Source organism: Phoxinus phoxinus, assembly GCF_949152265.1.
Source record: "Phoxinus phoxinus genome assembly, chromosome: 20".
NCBI classification, from domain to species: domain Eukaryota; kingdom Metazoa; phylum Chordata; class Actinopteri; order Cypriniformes; family Leuciscidae; genus Phoxinus; species Phoxinus phoxinus.
Window position 1 is genome coordinate 29,638,205 of NC_136895.1, and position 19,181 is coordinate 29,657,385.

Here is a 19,181-nt window from a genome sequence, read left to right on the forward strand (position 1 = left end):
CTCGTTTTTTTTTTTTTAACCAACACTTCACCTCAACTCGACATTCAAACAGAGACTAAAAGAGAATATTGCTCCCCATATTTCAAGTGTAGATCAATTTAAGAATCATTAGCATACAAATGATAAAGAACGCCATGTTTAAATAAAACCCAGAAGCATGTAAAGGGAGAACGAGACTGGCCCCAACATCGAGCCCTGGGGAACCCCACACTTTCAACAGAAGCGGAAAAGTTCCCGATACCGAGAAAGCCCAATCCTTTAAATACGAGGAAAACCAATCGAAGGTTATACACTCTAAAAAATCTTTATCTTTATATTTGTGGGTTATTTTTCAGGGTTTGGGTAGTTTTTGTGTTACCCAGATCTTGGATTAGATATAACTACCCAGGGGTTGAGTTGTTTATCACGGGCTTTTTGTGACCTCTTCAGGGGCCTATACCATGAAGCCGGTTTAGGTGGCTAGCCAGCTATGTTTCATCTGAGTTTCCGCCAACCCTGGGTTTTAAGTACTATGAAAGTAGCTCGGCTTTAATCGGTGTTCGTTGCCATACGCTGCACGGCTAACCTGCACTAGACTGGATATTTTTATATTTTGTCTTTATCTGCTGCCAAGAACGTTTGGAGTTATCTAAAAATAAATGAATATTAATCTTTATTAGTATATACATGCGCAGTTTTTATATATTATAAAAATATAGGCTATATTTCATACACACATTCATAGCCTATACATAATTTTACATGAATATAGAACGTATTTGTTTAGCTTACACATTAACGCAATCATCAATCTTTCTCCAACAGTCTTCTTGCTTTGGCAGCAGAGACTGTATTGTTTCGAGCTTGTAATGCATATTTAAATTAATCGTAATTCTGAATGATTATCTCTTGCTCCTCCACGGAAAAAATATATCGCTCTCGCTCGATCTATATCTAACGCGATTGGTTGTTCGGTGCCAACGTCACTTTGGTATGTGCACGCGCTCGTGGAGTAATCATAGCTTAAGATCAAAGCCTGAGTTGACAGAGAAAGTTGATGAGCTGCGTCATGGTACCAATAAAGCCTGATTATATCGGTTTGGTTTTGTCAACTCAAAACTAATCCTGTAACCCCGAGTTTGTTCAGCTACCTTCATGGTACAGACCCCTGGAGAGAGAAGTGCAGCTCCGTCAAACTGGTGCGTGTCTTCGGGAAAATACAGGTTTGTGAACATTTTTTGTATCTACAGTATAAATTCGTTATTCTGTATGTCGACAGAATATAAATGCCGTCTGGTCACTTACACTTGAATCACTTCTAAATGTTTATTTTTTACTTCTAATATTTATTAACGCGCTTAATTGTAGGCAATATGTATTCAAAACTATATAAAATATGCTATACTGTAAAATATGATAAAAAGGAATTATGCAAACCTGTGGTTGTGGACTTTTTTTTTTTTAAGTTTAGAGGATTGAAGTTAAACATTAATTCATGTATGAAGTAAAAAAAAAGTTAAAAAAAGCTAGTACTATAGTAAAAATGAATCAACCGAGTATGATGGATTAAATAAACAACCCTATTTGCTAGGTAAAATCAAGACAACATGTGCTCTATATTTACCCAACCCTTGGGTTAAAAACAAACCAAATTGGGTAGTTTTTAACCCAGTGCTATTTGATTGTTTTTTAGAGTGAGCCTGAATGCTAAACCCTGCATTAGATAACTGTGGGACTACCGTACACTAGAGTTTACAAACATCAAGGAAAAGTGGCCGCGGTCAATCTGGTGTCAGGTGTGTTGTATCAGTTTATCTTGCTTTGACTCGCATCTGGTCCAAGGTCAGCAGAAATGACCACTATGCCCTGAAATAATGAGGTGTGTGTCGGGACGGGAAGAGCGTGGCCGCGGTCAGCTATCCGATAGCTCGATGTCTGGAGACCTTGAGGGTAAAACCCAAGCATCTCCAGTTCATCTGACGTTGGCCGACGGTCTAAAAAAAGCCCCGTCCTGGTCTGGTATCGATCCAAGGCCGCGGGAGACGGTGAGGTTTAACAGGGATGTGCCGATACCCGGTTCTCTCCGCGCCAACCTGTCAGACTCAATGCGTGTCAGTTTATCAGCATCCGTCAAACCGAGAGTGAGAATGATGACTGTGTCTCTTTCAAACTGTTGTCATTTTAAACGAGAAAAGAAAGAAGCAAAAGCAGAGCGACAGTATGAGAGTGTTTCAATAAGTCCGGGAATAAAAGCGCAGATTATCTGTGATTATCTAATCATGTTTTACACGAAATTAGCAAAAGTCAATTTCATTTAAATGCACCATTGTAACAATGCACAGTCATTAATAGTAATATTTACTTAGATATAATAACATGTTGTAGTAGAAATATAAAAAAATGCTATTTTTGAGAATATTTTTAAGTGAGCAAATGATTAATTGAGATTGTCAGTTGAAACTGATTCATGAAATTGAATTGAATTGAACTTACAAAGTATTTAACTTTCCATTATATTTCCTGGACCTTCAATTTTTTGAGATTTTACTAAATGAGGGTTTAAAAAAAAAGTTTTTTTCAGTTCGCTAATGAATCATTCAGACTGATTTCGGACACAGATTCAAAAGGTTTCCTCGCTAATCCCATTGAATATTTCAGGATAGAGCACTTGAACTATAAAACTGTATATTTACTACTGTAATTCAACACCACACACACACACAATTTTTCATGGCCAGACTCCAGAAGTTGATTTCTCTTGCCTTAAGAGTTAGCATTAGCCAGATAAAGTGTGGTTTCCCGAGCTCAGAGATGGAAACTGCAGCGATACATCAAAGCAAGCCATGATGAATCAACGGTCCTCATCCAGATTAGACAAAGATGGTCTTCAGTCCATTAGCTTAGATTAGCAGGAACGCCACCAATTCAAACAAGAGGGGAAATGTACGTCGCACTCAGCTGAATTATTCAAATTGGCTGTGATACAAAGGCATTTTTCTTCTAAACGTTGGGTACATGAATAATTATCTTTCCGCCGAGTCAGCGGAAAACCGATGAACTCTGGGAAGGTAAAACAGGGACTTGGGGATGTGGATTCATGAAGACACTGCCTTCTGACGAAAGTTTAGATCGGTCTGAGGTGTTTAGCTGTGGTCTGTGGTTACCAGGATGGAAAACTAGCTAAATCATCTTAAACCGGCCTGAACAAGCGAATAGCAAACAATGAAATCTGTTATATTTCCCCTGAATTCTCTGTTGTCTGTTTTGGATTTATGATTTGATTCAAATTTATTATCAAAAACATGTTAAAACTTGCTAGCAAATTGTTGAATAATGCTAACAATGTGTTAAATCATGCTAGAAACATGCTAGCATAATAAAAAAATGTTAAAACTTGCTAGCAAATTGTTGAATAATGCTAACAATGTGTTAAATCATGCTGGTAACATGCTAACAATGTGCTAATATAATCAAAAAAAAAAAAAAAACATGTTTCTAATTTGATTTAATTCATGATAGAAACTGGATGCACGATATATCGGCAACCATATCGGTACCGGCCGATATGTTAATTTAGAACGTTATCGGCCCGATAAGAAAATTTGCCAGATAAATAATTTCCTTCAGATGTGCACTGTTCAACATGATTGTTTTGAATGGCTTGAAATATGATTGGAATTACTTCAAAAAAGGAAAATACAGCAACATGTGCACCAGCGCAAGTCTGTAATATATCGGTTATCAGCTTTTAAATATAAAGAATTATCGGTTATTGGTATCAGCCAAAATATCCCTACTAGAAACATGCTAACGCTAGAAAAGTGTTAAATCATGCAAAAACTTGCATGTTTAAACATGTTAGTAATGTGTTAAATCATGCTAACAACATGCTAGCAGTGTGTTAAATAATTCTGGAAACATGCTAGTATTATGCTAATTAATGCTAGAAAAAAATCTAACAAATTCAGTCTTGTTAGAAACATCTTTAAACACCTTAACAACATCTCTCTGTCTGTCTGTTGTTTTTCTGAGAGACTGTATTGCCTTTAAGTTTTAAACTACTTTATACTTCAAACTACTGAAAACCTTCAAACTTCCTCAATCTTTCTGGTAAAGCTTTCTCAAGCCAACGTCAAAGTTTGTCTTGATGAACTTTTATCTAGTTTATTTTTATTATTTTATACATTACTGTGTCTCTTAACCTTTCTGGTTTTATTATTTTATACACATTTATTATCAAAAACGATGGTAATCAAATAATGGCATACAAAATTGCTATTTATTTAGTCTTTTAAAATGTAAAGTGTTTCTTTACTGTTGAATGTTAAAAGAAAAATATTATGATATTGCTTAAAAATAATGTTATTGTTATCACTTTAAAAATACATTTAAGTATATATTAAAAGTAATATATTTCTGTCACAATACAGAACTTTTATTTTGACGGGTTGTCTTTGTGGTTTAATATTCACAGGAACTGGTCTCGGTTCAGCCCAACGAACCATACTAGTCTAAACGTTTTAGATAAAGAGATTTTTTCTTCACATTGTACAGTATTAGTAGCACCTCACATCAATGCTAAAAACACTCGCGCGCAGTGACCTGTGCTTTTCCACATATCCTTCCCCAAGTGTTCGACGCAGGCCATCAATGCGGACTCCGTGAAATAATCCATACCATCTGGAGCTCTTCTCTTTCTCCTCGGATGAGCAGCGAATCGATGTTCTCGCCGGGAGGCCTGGACACGTAGCGAGAGCTAGCGCTGTAATTCATGTCCTGTTGTCTCGTCGTAGCGGCTCCCAGAATGCCTTTGTTTCGGCTGAGCGGGAATCCTTCCAGTGTCAATGTTTGAGCTCTGAACCAAGACTGAAGCTTCAATATTATGGGCGAGATTCATGCGTCGGGTGAAATTACTAGCTTGTTAGATTCCATAACTCTCTAACGTCGCCAGATTAAATCAAAAGCCAACATCCACAGAGAATCCCCCAAAAAATGGACGCGGGAACACAAAAGCAGATGTTTTGAAGCAGGGGCGGAGGCAGATGATGTAAACATTCGGGGCTTAGCCCAAACCTAGGTGGGGGGGTCTACTCCCCCGGGGAGATTTTTTTACCATTTACGTCAGCTAAATGCACTATTTTTCAGGCTGTTTGAGATAATAGACTGCTTAAAAAACTATACACTATCTGGGAAAATGATGATAGTTAGGCCTACTCAGTAAAAAAAAAAAAAAAAACTGGACGCGCGAATGAGGTGAATTCGCGTCTACCGCGCCGTGCTAAACGCCTCATTCGCGTTTCGACTTAAACATTGAAATCACTCGCGCCAGACGCTCTATTCGCATTCGGTGTGAACGCAACATAGCCTACACTTGTCCGCAGTTCGTCCGACGCTGCTTCTGAATCTCTCTCCGGCCGGTGAGGTTTACTGTTAGTGTTCCATATAAAAAACTTTGTTATGTCCATATTAACTTCAGCCGGTTAGCCAGTAAGCTCGCTACGACGCCGGTGAAAACATCAACAGCCCGCCAGCCCCTGATGACAACGACGAAGAAGAAGATTTATATTCTTCGTTCGTTTTTATTGGCAGTTGGCAAACAAGCTGAGTGATGCGCGATGCATGACCGTCCGCCACCACGCACGGTAATAGAGCTTTTGTTTCATTTTTTGCCGCTCCAGTCAGAAAGACTGAGAAGGAATGGAACAAAGTTGAAGTTATTTTAAAAAACCTAAAAGATTCGGGGCTTTTGACAAAACATTCGGGACTTAAGCCCAATTAGCCACCCCCCCGCTCCGCCCCTGTTTTGAAGAATGTTCAAGAACATGTAATTTGCATGTGCGCAGACATGTGACTGGTTTTGACACCAGTGATGCGACCGCTATTGGTTCTTGTATGTCACATGACTGATTGTGAAGCGGTAAATTTGAATATGCAAAAGCAGGGATATTATTGCTAACTTGAGGGCCGTTTACACGACACGCTTTCAACTAAAAACAAAACTTTTTATTAGGGCTGTCAAAAGATCAATCGCGATTAATCGCATTCAAAATAAAAGTTTGTGTTTCCATAATATATGTGTGTGTACTGTTTATAATCATTTATATATATAAAAACACACACAACCATGTATATATTTAAGAAAAATTGTTATATATAAAATATGTATATATAATATAAATTATATAAATGTATATACAGTATATAAATGCAAATATTTGAATGTGTGTGTATTTATACATAATAATTATAAACAGTACACAAACACATTTTATGCAAACAAAAACTTTTATTTTAGATGTGATTAATCGCGATTAAACTTTTGACAGCCCTACTTTTTATGCATTTTGCTTAAATGCATAAAAAGCATTTTAAAAGCACCTCTACTTTTTACGTTCATTTACACGGCAACAGCGTTTTGCGGGCCGGAAAGCTTTTATAAACGGGTTTTTAAAGTGCAAGTTTTTGAAAATGATACCATTATCGCAAACTACAAAAACGATAATTTGTGAAAACCTTGACGTCATCCGTATTGTGTTCAGTTGCGTAGTGTTTCTTTATAAAGTGACATCGCCATCTACTGGCCTGGCTGAATAATACAGCGTTTTTAATAGTTTTCGCAGATCTCTATGAAGACAATGGTTGTCATCTGTATGCGAAAAATGCAAAGGAAAACTTTTAGTAGCCTACATTGTGTAAACGTATGCTAAAACTATTAAAAAACTACTTCTAAAAACATTTTTGTTAATTGAAATAAAGTTGAAATAAAATAATAAAAAAATTTTTTTCAAAAATAAAATCAACCCAAATAACGATAAAAAATAAAAAATGTAGTGTGTGTGTGTGTATATATATATATATATATAAATATATTATGTACAATTATATTTTTATTAAAATTATTTTAAATATAAATTATTCAATACATCATATATATACAAATAAATATATTTAATTCATGTTTATTACATACATGCGTATTTTTAATAAAAACTTCAGATTATATATATATATATATACACAGGTGAAACTCGAAACATTTTAATATCGTCAAAATAATCATCAAAATTATAACAAATAAAGGCTTGAAATATCTCACTTTGCATGTAATGAGTCTATATAATATATTAGTTTCACCTTTTAAGTTGAATTTCTGAAATAAATGAACTTTTGCACCATATTCTAATTTTTCGAGTTTCACCTGTAAATTAATTTTCCTTCCAGGTTTTTGTGAGATTTGCCCTCATAACAAAGCTTTATATAGCTATATATATATATGGAAAATTAATAGTTGTCATATAATGTCATAACAGCAGCATGAGAATCCATCTGTAAAACCACGTCTGACTGATATGAAAGTAAATTTTTCTGCATAATAAGTGGAATAATAAGCCGGAGCCGTCGGCAGTGACAGTGAAGCCATTACAGTGATGCATCCATGTATAATTCACACGTGTGGAGCATAGACTGTGTGTCGAGGCTGTTTGCGTGGCACAGATGTGATTAAGCTGGAGTGAAAGGTTGTCGTCTGAAATTTCAATGAAACGTACGTGACTACAAACACTCGACTGTTGTGACGAGAACCGTGACTCTTGCGCTTTTCAAATGTAAAGAAATGTAGAGATGTTGTACAACACTTTAACTCTTTTTTTATGGTTAATGACATCAATTTTAAATAAATCGTAAATAAATTGAGTAAATCGTTAAACTATTTGTTTTCCTGCTGATGAACGATAAAAACATTGACAGCCAATCAGAATCCATCCTGCTTTACCTCATCCTGACCTGATTTTTTAAATTTTTAAATTTATTTTATAAAATTGAGTGTTCATTGGAGGGGTCCAGTACCCACTACTTTTGTCGCACTTGAAAGAATGTGAGGAATGTGCTTCTAAATGACTATTTATTATTTATTGATTGATTAAATCTAATAATTTAAAGGTAAATAAAATAAAAAATAACAAAAATCTCCCAAAAAATTTCTTTCAAAAATAGAAAAAATATTATAAAAATGAAATAAAATAAGTTTTCTGGACGAAAAAAAACTACAAATTTGGCTTGCTTTACGCCAAGCGTTACAATAGTCATTATTTAGTTTTTCTTCGTTTCTGATGTCGCAACACGTCAAACTTTCATGAAATCATGCATCATACTCTACCTTGTCTGTGGACATCGTTCATTCCAGAGCCGGCGCTGGATCAACAGCGAGCGTGCGTGCGACAGTAGCGGCGGGAGGCTAAATTATTTACGAAAGCGGTAATAAACAATTCCGCCTCCAGCCTGTAGGGCGACCGAAGAGGAACCGTTCTTTAGTGTTGCTTTAAAGCAGGGCTATGCTAGCCTGGGAAAACCCAGACCCTCTCAGTTGTAACTGAGTAAGGGTCTGGCAAAGCTCCATAGACAATTCATTTCCACAGGGGCGTCACCAACGGACGTCGGAAAGATCTAAAACCAATCAGAGCGATGAATGACATGACGTATGCAGAGCGACGGAGAACCATCTCGAGACTCTCAGTAATTCTCTGTTTGTGTTAACGAAAATGACCATTTTAAATCGCTTGAAACAGACGCGATAGCTGATTCGAACGAGTGATGTTGTGATGTTCCACGGCGGCATCCATCTTTGTAATGTACAAAATCTGCGTCACCGTCTCTGCTCTGTCGTCATCGTGTAAAACGTTTCTGATTGGTGCCGCGATTTCGGCGGATTGGAAATGGGTTTCAATGGGCTCTTTGCCAGACCCACTTGCAGAGCAAATCTAAATTTGCCGGAAGTGGTCTGGGTTTTCCCAGGCTAGGGCTATGCAGCTTCGGGAATTTCTTCGCTGTATTCTCGCAGGTTTCTCTATAGAGCGCCCCCTACAGCTTCGGAATAGATATTTGACAACACTGTCGAAAAACTTGTTGGTGTGACTCAGATACCAGAGGCTAGTAGATCAACGACATCACAGCAGACGGGACATTCTTTACAACGTCTTCTTCTTTCGGGTTCGAACAGCGTGAGGGAGCGCAATAATGACAGAATTTGAGAAGATTTTTTTCGCCAATTTCTTACATCGCGAGACCTGATATCACGCGATACTTCCTGACGCCGCGGTCGCCGGCCCAAAGTTTCAAGTGTGGTTTCTCCGCTCACAGGCGATAGGGGGGTGCGAGACGACCACCATTCAACCCGGAAAAAGTAATATAACCATTCCAATGACTCCGAAGCTGTTCAGTTCAGGTAAAAAACCTGCAAAGTTCACCTTTAAAGCGACAGATGACAAAAGTGCAGAATAAACATGCTTGATTTTCCTTTTCGTCACACAAAGATTGTTTGGCAACTCGAATGTTAAGACTGTGTGTGTGTTTTGACCAATGGGAAGCTGTAAATACAGACATCACCGCTGCTTATTACGACGTCCATGGCAAGCTGGGAAATTTGGAAAGAAAGCCAATATGTCTGCGCTCTGACATTTGACATTGAGCAACTTCATTTGACCGGCCAGCAGAAAGGGCAGGAGGACTGAAGGCGCTCGACCAGTTACAACTGATTGGATTATAAGCAGTGTCCTCATTCCCAGTGACGCTCTTTTTGGTGTCATCATCAAATTAAAGGGCATCGTTGAGGGTCGAGATCAAAGTCGGCTTGGGAACAGAGAGGATTATGGGAAGTGGATGCATCCATCATATGCGTTGACAATGTGAATGCATTTCTGTGTAGGCTACCTCATTAACATGTGTAAATAATGATTTGAACAATTTAATATGTGAAACATCCACAATCAGAAGTTTGAGTGAAAGGCATGATGAGATATGAGACGGTATATGAGAAGAAAAAAAAGGTAAATGTCACTTCTTTTTAAAGAATATCTTAAGCGTACTTTCCAGGTGAACTATAATTTTGTCAATTATGCAAAAAAAAGAAAGAAGGGTTTGTTATTTTTTTTTATATTAAACATTGTCAAATATGATTCATTCTTTTTACATGGGTTGAATTCAGATAAATATGATTTAAATAGTTTTTTTTTGTTGAAAATATATTTGGCATCTTTGTCATCATTTTGAATAATTTGCAGTTAAATAAAAAATTGAAAATAAATATATAAAAAAAATCATTTTAAATATTTATTTGAAATATAATTATGCAAAAAGTAGTATGCAAAAAATATTAAACTAAAGATAAACTATGCAAAAAGGTGAAAATATATTTAATATCTAAAATATCATTTTTTATCATTTTAAAGTCATAGCCTATTGTGTTTAATATAATTTAACTTTAAATAAATTTTCACTTTTTCATAATTTGATTCAGATAAATATAATTTAAAATGAAAGCTTTTGTAATATTTAGAGTAAATAGATTTAAAAAAAATCATATTGTCAAATTTATATATTTTTTTAAATAATTTAAACTGAAATAACATTAAAATATCACGTATGAAAGTAGCACACCCCAGAGACTGGATTATAATATTTTCAGATTCTAGCGTTTCCTGTTAAAACAATAACATACCGTTAAATTGCTACCTAAAGAGTTAAACAAATTCAGCAAGAGTTCATTTAACCTGTTTTTGTTTCCCCTTCATGTTCCCGCCGTGACCTCGCGCTCGCGCTGAACGGCTTCAGTTGACAGATCTTTAATAACTGTGAAAGTGAAAGCGCACAGGATGATTAGGGCAGGAGGATCGACACCTCTTTCCTCGACAGAATAATGGAATAATAACTCTACAGGTACTAATCTCTCCGGAGGGTCGAAGGCTATCAGCAGTGTCCCCGCGGAGCCTTCATTGACCGCACAACGACTGTCAGGTGACCGCTAATCCCTTCAGTGAACGTCACGCTATTGTGTCCACGTCCTTCCAGTCGCCCGTCATTGTGGAGATCAGAACAGAGAGCGCTTGTCAAACTCAAGAGGGCGAATTAAGCGTTTTCTCAGCGGAGCGGAGTCACTTAGCTTTGAGCAGGGGATAATCAACGTTTGATGCCGTAGCATGAGATAGTACAGGGCTAAAAGGGCTTGTTAACTGTCGATTAGCATAGGCTAGCGGTTAAAACTGCTAGTTGGCTGGTTCTCAAGTCAGTTTTCTTATAAATGCTGTTGGTTAGCATACAGAGACTAGTTTATGGTTAGTTGGCAAATTCAGTGTAGAAACACTGTCGATTAGCATGCAAACATAGGCTAGCGGGTAAAACTGCTAGTTGTACTGGTTCTCAAGTCAGTTAGTTGGCCAATCCACAATAGAAATACTGTCGATTAGCATGCAGAAACATAGGTTAGCGATTAAAATGGTTAGCTAGTTAACAAGTGTGTTTCCCTTACAAATACTGTCGGTTAGCAAACAGAAACATAAGCTAATGGTTAGTTAGCCAATTCACAGTAAAAATACTGTCGGTTATCATGCAGAAACAGGCTAGCGGCTAACATTGCTAGTTGGCTGGTTCTCAAGTCAGTTTTTTTTAAATAAATACTGCCGATTAGCATGCAGAAACATAGGCTAGCGGTTAAAATGGCTAGTTTGCTAGTTAACAAGTGTGTTTCCCTTACAAATACTGTCGGTTAGCAAACAGAAACATAAGCTAATGGTTAGTTAGCCAATTCACAGTAAAAATACTGTCGGTTATCATGCAGAAACAGGCTAGCGGCTAACATTGCTAGTTGGCTGGTTCTCAAGTCAGTTTTTTTTAAATAAATACTGCCGATTAGCATGCAGAAACATAGGCTAGCGGTTAAAATGGCTAGTTTGCTAGTTAACAAGTGTGTTTCCTTTACAAATACTGTCGGTTAGTAAACAGAAACATAAGCTTATGGTGAGTTGGCCACAGTTCACAAGGCAGTTTTCTTTACACCACACACTTTTCAATTAAAACTATATCTTTATTTTTGTCTACAGGTGTGTAGTTTCTTTACAAAATGACATCGCCATCTACTGGCCTGGCAGCAGAATACAGCGTTTTTAATCGGTTTGGCGGATCCGCGTGAACGGGAATGTTTTGACAACATTGTCATCTTGACGCGAAAAAAATGCAAAGGACAAACTTTTTTTGTTTTGTAAATTGTACAATTGTTAAATGTACCCTAAACCGGTTGTCTTTATACTGTCAGTTAGCACACAGATTCATTGATGTTAAAACTGCTAGTTGGCTGTTTCTCAAGTCAGTTTTCTTTAGAAATACTGTTGGTTATATCATACAGACACATAAGCTAAAGGTTAAAATGTCCAGTTTACAAGTTACTTTATGGGGTGTGAACACTCAATAATGGCAAATAATGGAAAAATCCATTTCTTTTACTAATATTGTTCATAAACTAACATCATAAGATCTATATCCTCTAAATGACATAGCATGCATTTCTATATATGGGCTAATTCATAAGATTTTAATATAGCAGAACATTTCTGTTCTCTCTTCATATGGCAGAAATCATAAAGAGTAGCCTAACTTAACCATATGAATTCAGTGTTTGACATTGCCTTAGCAAACTTTTATAATAGCGTTTCGTTTCATATTTTAGCTTGAGCTCACATTCGAGGCTTTCAATTGACCTCCTCGTCGTTTTGTGTCTGGTTCTAATATTTCTCCTCTTTTAAGCTTTGTCTCTTTGACACGTAATAAATTAGCGCGCGTCTTAGCTCTGCGCTTTTGGGTGGCTTCCGCGCGCTACGCCTGAGCGAGTTTTGGCTTCCTGACCCTGGATTATCTTCTGGTTATTATTGGCACAACTCTCAGTCTGTCTCTCCTTCCATAATCACACCTCAAGACTCCTCCACCTTAATGCTAGCAAGAAAACCTTATTAACATCATCTCACAGTCAATTAACCTGTCACATGTGACTTAGCCGCCTTTACCCACAATGCAGTGCTTCGGTCTATTAATAAACCGCTAACTCCTGAGCAGAAGTTGCTGTTAAAACTGTTAAGACTCTTCACAAAAAAGCACCGGGAATGTATTTGACACTCCTCATCCACTTCTTCCCTCCAGTTTCTCACGCTAGTTTCTTTGCTTTATCTCCTCTGTTGTTTTTAGAGACGCTAGCTGCATGACAGGCAGGGTAAATATGGCTGGATGAGCTGAATTTCCCTCAAGACCTGTGATATTGTCGCACAGAACAACACACTAACGCTAACAGAGCATCTGCGTTTGATGTGACTCATTCTGTGAATGAACGAAGGAAAGAAATAAAAGGGGTTGCTAGTTTTAGACTCTGCTTTTGCACAGCACTTTTTTTTCACAGTTTCACAACATTGCATTTTGTTAGCTGTTAGCTAATGACGCAGAACAGTTTAAACCAGTCTGAGGTTGTTTGCTGGTCTAGCGGGTATCTCAGCTGGCGCATTTTGCTAATTTTGAAGTAGACGTAATTTTGAAAGTGTGGACTTTTTCATGTGTATATATAACATTTTTGTTTTTGGCCGGATACAATACAACATGAACACGTTTGTGGAATGTTTTGTTTATGTTTTCCTGCTGGAAAAAAAAAAGTTTAAACCAGTTTAAAGTGGTTTGATGGTCTTTGCTGGTTTAAGCTGGTCTAGCGGTTATTTTTCTGACTTATTTTGACAACCTTCCTGCAACCAAAATGCAATGAATGTTACAGTACAGCGTTGTAGAAACGTTCTAGGACATTTCAAGAAACTATACCAAACTTTTATACAATTGTTACCATGCAATATTAGTGGAACATTTTGTTCATGTTTTCTATTGGGGGAAATAAGTTTATACCAGGTTTGAACCTGATTAAAATGTCCTGAAAAGAAATTAAGGTTTTTATTCCAGGATTTTCAATGGGGTCCAACAGTTTGAAGGTTTCAGTGCAGCTTCAAAGTCTCTAGTCTACATGATCCCAGCCGAGGAATAAGAGTCGTATCTAGCCAAACCATCGCTCATTAAAAACCCCAAAAAACATTTATATACTTTTTTAACCACAAAAGCTGGTATTTATCTGGCTTATTGGCACATTGTGATGGTTTTGCTAACCTAACTGCAAACAAAAAGCAATGTTGATGTTATAGAAAAGTTGCACCACTCCTTGCAACATTGTGATCAGTTATAAGACGCACAAGCAATGACGTAAACCCGTTGTTGAGGAAAGTCAGCATGAGTTTACAGTATCGTAACGTCAGTGCTAAGAACAAACGAGTACACTTTCTGCTGTTACACTTGTTCTTACGTCGGCTTTTCTCAGTATTTGGCTCTGCTGAATGGGCTTTTATCTTCCTCCTGCGAGAGCGTGGGCCCCGATGCTTCTCCATTGTGCCCTTCCTTTGCCGATTTATTCCTGGAATTGATTGAGAGTGTACAAAGAGGTAGTGCTCTTGAAAGCAAGTCCTTGTGTTTAGACAGCGTGGGCCGCTCGGTCACACTCGACAATCGGAAAACACTCCAGTTAATTCCGTCAATGACCAGAGTCATCACGGTGATGATACGGCGGTAAACATGCGCCTATCAATGGGGTCCGTTCAACGGCTCGCTTGCGGACCAGCACTTCTGAGTAGCATGAGCGAGCAAAAGACATAATCTGCACACTCGTTCTTCATTTCATGAGCTGATTTATCTTTAAACATGACAGTTGCTGAACACACAATCTACATACTTAACCCCTTATCAAGCACCCCCCTTTTTTTAATAGACATGAAAATGCACATGCCGAACTTAAATGGTTGTAATTCAAGAATGCTTTGGACTAGATGTCAGATTAGTCTTGTTTTAAAGAAGACACTTGGCAGATTTTTGTAGAAGTGAAATAAATTAAGAGAGTTAAACAGAAAAAAAGTTATAGAAGTTTGAGTTTCTGAAAATGTACAACGTTAAAAATGTAATTATTCATATTTTAGATAAAATATATATTTTCAAAACCTGGTGGACTCTAAAACTGCAAAAAAATCAAAGGCAAAAATCTGAACAAGTTGTGTTTAAAATGTTAGGTTGATATCTCTTGAAATAAGCTTTCAGTGAGATGTAGTTTGGGCGCAGTACCACACTTCTCCACTAGTGGACATTACTGCCCATATAAGGGCGGCACCATTTCCATATGTTGTTTGAGTGATCTGAACCATTATTTTTACAATTTTCATACAATTTATGAAGTAGTGTTGGAAGTTTGGCAGATTTTGAAATGAATTCAACCTCTAAGAAACACAAAAGATCACGTATGTGCATTATAGCTCGCTGCCACATCACAAATGCTGAATCTATTATTATTTTCTTTATATTTAAAACATTTTCAGACCTTTTTTTCTAAAAGAATTGAATGGATGCTATCTTTTGAACTCTTGGCATGAAAACAAACAGGTTTCTACCATTCTTTCATGATTTTTCATGTTCATCACTATTTCAAAATAAAGGTCTGAACACGCCTTAGGAGTATGAAAATATTCTTGTTGATAAAATATGCAAATTGATAAATTACGGCTCCTTTGTCATTTATTTTGAAAATCAGTCACCAAATATGTAAACTAGAGATTGTAAGCTTTCAAATTATATATAGTTTGTCAGGATTAGTTAAGGTTTAGTATAGGATATTTTTGTTTTAAATATGTTATGACTGTGGTATAAGGGGTTAAAGTTTAATCCCGTCTGCCTGGCACACTTCCCATAATGTTTACGCATTAGGTCAGTTTGTCGAAAGTACAGTGGTCAACATTTGAAGTGGATCAAAAAAGTTAATCAAAGTTGTCCTAAGAGTAAGACAAGAACGGGTACTGTTCAAAATTCAGTATAACTTTGATGAAAGGTTTTGGTCCACTTGAAATATTACACCATTACGCCAGTAGGTGGCGACAAAGGACTATTAAAAATGTAGTTGGCATTGCAGAATTTATTCAAGAGATTCATCAGAAATGCTGATTCATCCAGTAATGAATCAAGTGGAGTCATTAATTCGACATTTGTTATTATACTGTTGTACTGCTGACGTGTTGTTTGTTGTTTTTATCTCCTTTCAGGCGTGGTTGAGGGTGTTCACAGGGAATGAACACTGGAATGACTGACTTGGATGATTGCAATGGTGAAAGTTGGAGAGTCAATGTAAGAAAGGAGAACACAATTATGAATACAACTTTTGAGTGCTGTGTAAACACAGAAATGCTATATTATTGCAAGCTTACCGTAGTTTCCGGACTATAAGTCACACTTTTTTTCATAGTTTGGCTGGTCCTGCGACTTATAGTCAGGTGCGACATGTATATCAAAATTAATTCATACTGACTAAGATGAACCAAGAGAAAACATTACCGTCTGCAGCCGCGAGAGGGCGCTCTAGTTAGCGGAGATGTTCAGAAGCGACACCGAGGAAGAACTCAATGTATTCAGTGTTGAGGAATGAGATCGGGAGCTTGGTGAACTTGCTGACCGGTAACTTGTTGGACTCGCTGGCTAATGTTAATTTAGCGTATTCAGCCTCCCAGGTATATGTTCTTTATGCTATTGTGTCGCTGAATAACTGTTAATGTGTTACGCTAACACACCGGACGCTATTCAGTCTGTTGTTCTGTGTGCTGTTGTGGAGCTGAATAACCTTTCCAGATTAAATGTCTGTTCTTGGTCTTGGATTTTGTGAAATAAATTTCGGAATAAATGCGACTTATAGTCCAGTGCGACTTATATATGTTTTTTTCCTCTTCATGACGCATTTTTGGACTGATGCGACTTATACTTCGGAGCGACTTATAGTCCGGAAAATCCGGTAAGTGTTTATTCAAATAAATCCACTTGCTTTTTTACATTTAAAATAGATCTTGACATGCAATGCGCATTGGTTGACCTTAATAAAAAAGGTCTTGGTTCAGAAGTTTGCAAGTCTGCTCTCATTTAGCATTCATAATTTGTTGCTTTTTCACGCTTAACAAAATCCATCAAGCATAACATCCACCCTGTCAAATGAACTTTTACTTAACTAAAAGTTATTATTATATTTATATTTTTTTCTACAGTTCATATAGGCCTATGTTGACTCTTGAATGCTGATGAGAGCAGGACAGAACCTTACTAACATTTCTCTTTCCAGCTTGAAATGGCACACACACACACACACTTCGGAAACGCACTGGAAAAATGCTTTGGAACCGAAAATGCGTCCGTTTTACAGATTCGTTCAGAAATGCTGATTCATCCAGTAATGAAACGAGTGAAGTATGAGTGAGTCCATTTAAAATAATTTAGATTAAACATTTTAAACTGCAGTCAATTAACATTTTGTCAGAATCTCTAGTAAATTACATGTTATTTCTTTTAGTTGTCCGTTCAGAAATATCGAGAATCAGGATTTTCAATTTATCCACAATCGCGCCAGTTTTAGTGCATCACTTTATGATTAAGATGTTTGGACAGATTTTAAGTGCATTGCTGGGTTTTTTTTTTCTTTTCTTTTTTTCACTTTGCTATGAGGTTTCTAGATTGTTTAAAACAGTTTTTAGTTTAATGGGATTGCTGAGGTGTTTTGATTTGTTTTAAAGTTATCATTACATTTATATCTTTTCTACAGTTCATGTTTGTTGACTCTTGAATGCTGATACAGAGCCTTACTAACATTTCTCTTTCCAGCTTGAAATGGCACACACTCTTCGTAAAAACGTACCGAAAACGCGTCCATTTTACAGAATGACTCTGGAGACGAGGCCTGTGATGTAAGATGACACACGGTTGGCTTTGAGGTTGCAGACGGGTGAAGCTAAACCTCTGGGAGAGGCTCTTTTGTGTAAATCAAGGCTGTGTCTCCCGTCCCGGAGCCGATGATGAGGCTGCTTCTGTCAGTTCGCCCTCACCACTGGATTTGTGTCGAAACTCTCCAGATTCATCGACGGCTGATCAAAGCCCGCGCGCCGACGAGACTTTCCCCTCACTTTCATCTCTGACTCCAGATCTTTTTTTTGTTTTCGCTTGTCATTTCACAATGTTGCTCTCAAAGAAATATAATCATTATTTATCAGAGGAAGCTTTTTTGATTTGTTTTGACTGGAGAATAACGACACCGCCGTACGTGGCAATAATTGACTCGCATGTCTGTGATTCGTTTGGTTATTCAGTCAGAGCAACAATTAAAGTGGATCTCGCGTAAAGTTTGGTGCAACTCGACTTAGGAGTTATTTTAGTCAATACACTAAATTCCAATGTCATTTTTCAGAAACAAAAGTGCATGACGGCCTGGAAAAGACTTCACACTGTTTAAAGCCTAACGCTTTCCTGTTTTACCATCATGAATCGTGAATTCAATTTATGTGTTGGATATTTTAATTTATTTTTATGATAATTTAACAAAAAAATTGATTTTTCATGTATTTAAATGTATTAGATTTATTTAATTTTTTAAATCTTTGATTTATAGATTTTTTTTAATACATGTTTTTAGTATGTAACTAGAAATGCAACATTTTTGTGTTTTAACCGTTTTTAGCGCATTGCTGCGTGGTTTAGATAAAAAAAAAAAAGTGAGTTTTTTTTTTTTTTTTTTTTAGCGTATTTCAGTGCATTTGAGATGTTTTTGTTGTTGTGTGTTGTTGCCTGGTTTTCAGCATGTTACTAAACACCACCAGAAACACTGCATCAACATTCACAAAGAATCACAACACCTCAAATAGATTTTTTTGCATTGCTTTGCAGTATCGCGGGTGTTCTGGGCGCTTGCTGAAAGACACATGATTTGAGGAATCATTGAAACGCTGCAGGATAATGCACCCGCTGTGCTTTAATACTTACTGTGTGTGAGGGGTTTGTTCAAACCTAAAGCAAACACATGCTATATTCAAAGATTTTTTTTTCAAATATGCGTTTATGCTAAAAATACCTCATAACCACATGCTGCTTCCATAGCAACCATGCTATTGCTGCCCATGCATCTTTAAAAATCATGTGTTGAACATGTGGAAAACAAGATGTGCTGCAGAAAGTCACTCAATGCAAACGTATTAGCGTTTAATGTGCGCATTGGCAGTGTTTGAGAAGGCGGCCTGACTTTGAGCTAATCTACAGCAGAAAATCCCCGGCCAATACGCATTACAGAAATCACATCCTACACGAATCACTCCGTCAGCGCACTGTAAGTGGGGGCTGTTATGGGTTTAACGTGTGGAACAAAATATTTTCCGGATTATCCTCATTACCGCCTGATCAGTCCTCCGTAGCAATTAGCGGTTCACTGTTTCATCCGACTATCGTTAGCGTCGAGCTCACGGGCCTTCAGGCTCTCCAGAACTCGCTGTTAGTCTGTTTATTTACATTGTGCATTC

General features: G+C 37.1%; 1 long non-coding RNA gene across 2 annotated transcripts; it reads left to right on the forward strand.

Moving 5' to 3' along the window:
* Positions 1–10,547: 10,547 nt before the first annotated feature.
* On the forward strand, positions 10,548–18,371 carry LOC306989016. 2 transcript variants are annotated; one of them, XR_013795546.1, is made up of 4 exons: positions 10,548–10,767; positions 15,903–15,984; positions 16,964–17,094; positions 17,500–18,371. It is a non-coding gene; the product is annotated as an uncharacterized lncRNA (long non-coding RNA). The 2 variants fall into 2 exon arrangements; XR_013795547.1 differs by lacking the exon at positions 16,964–17,094 and having other exon boundaries at positions 17,500–18,059.
* Positions 18,372–19,181: the final 810 nt, after the last annotated feature.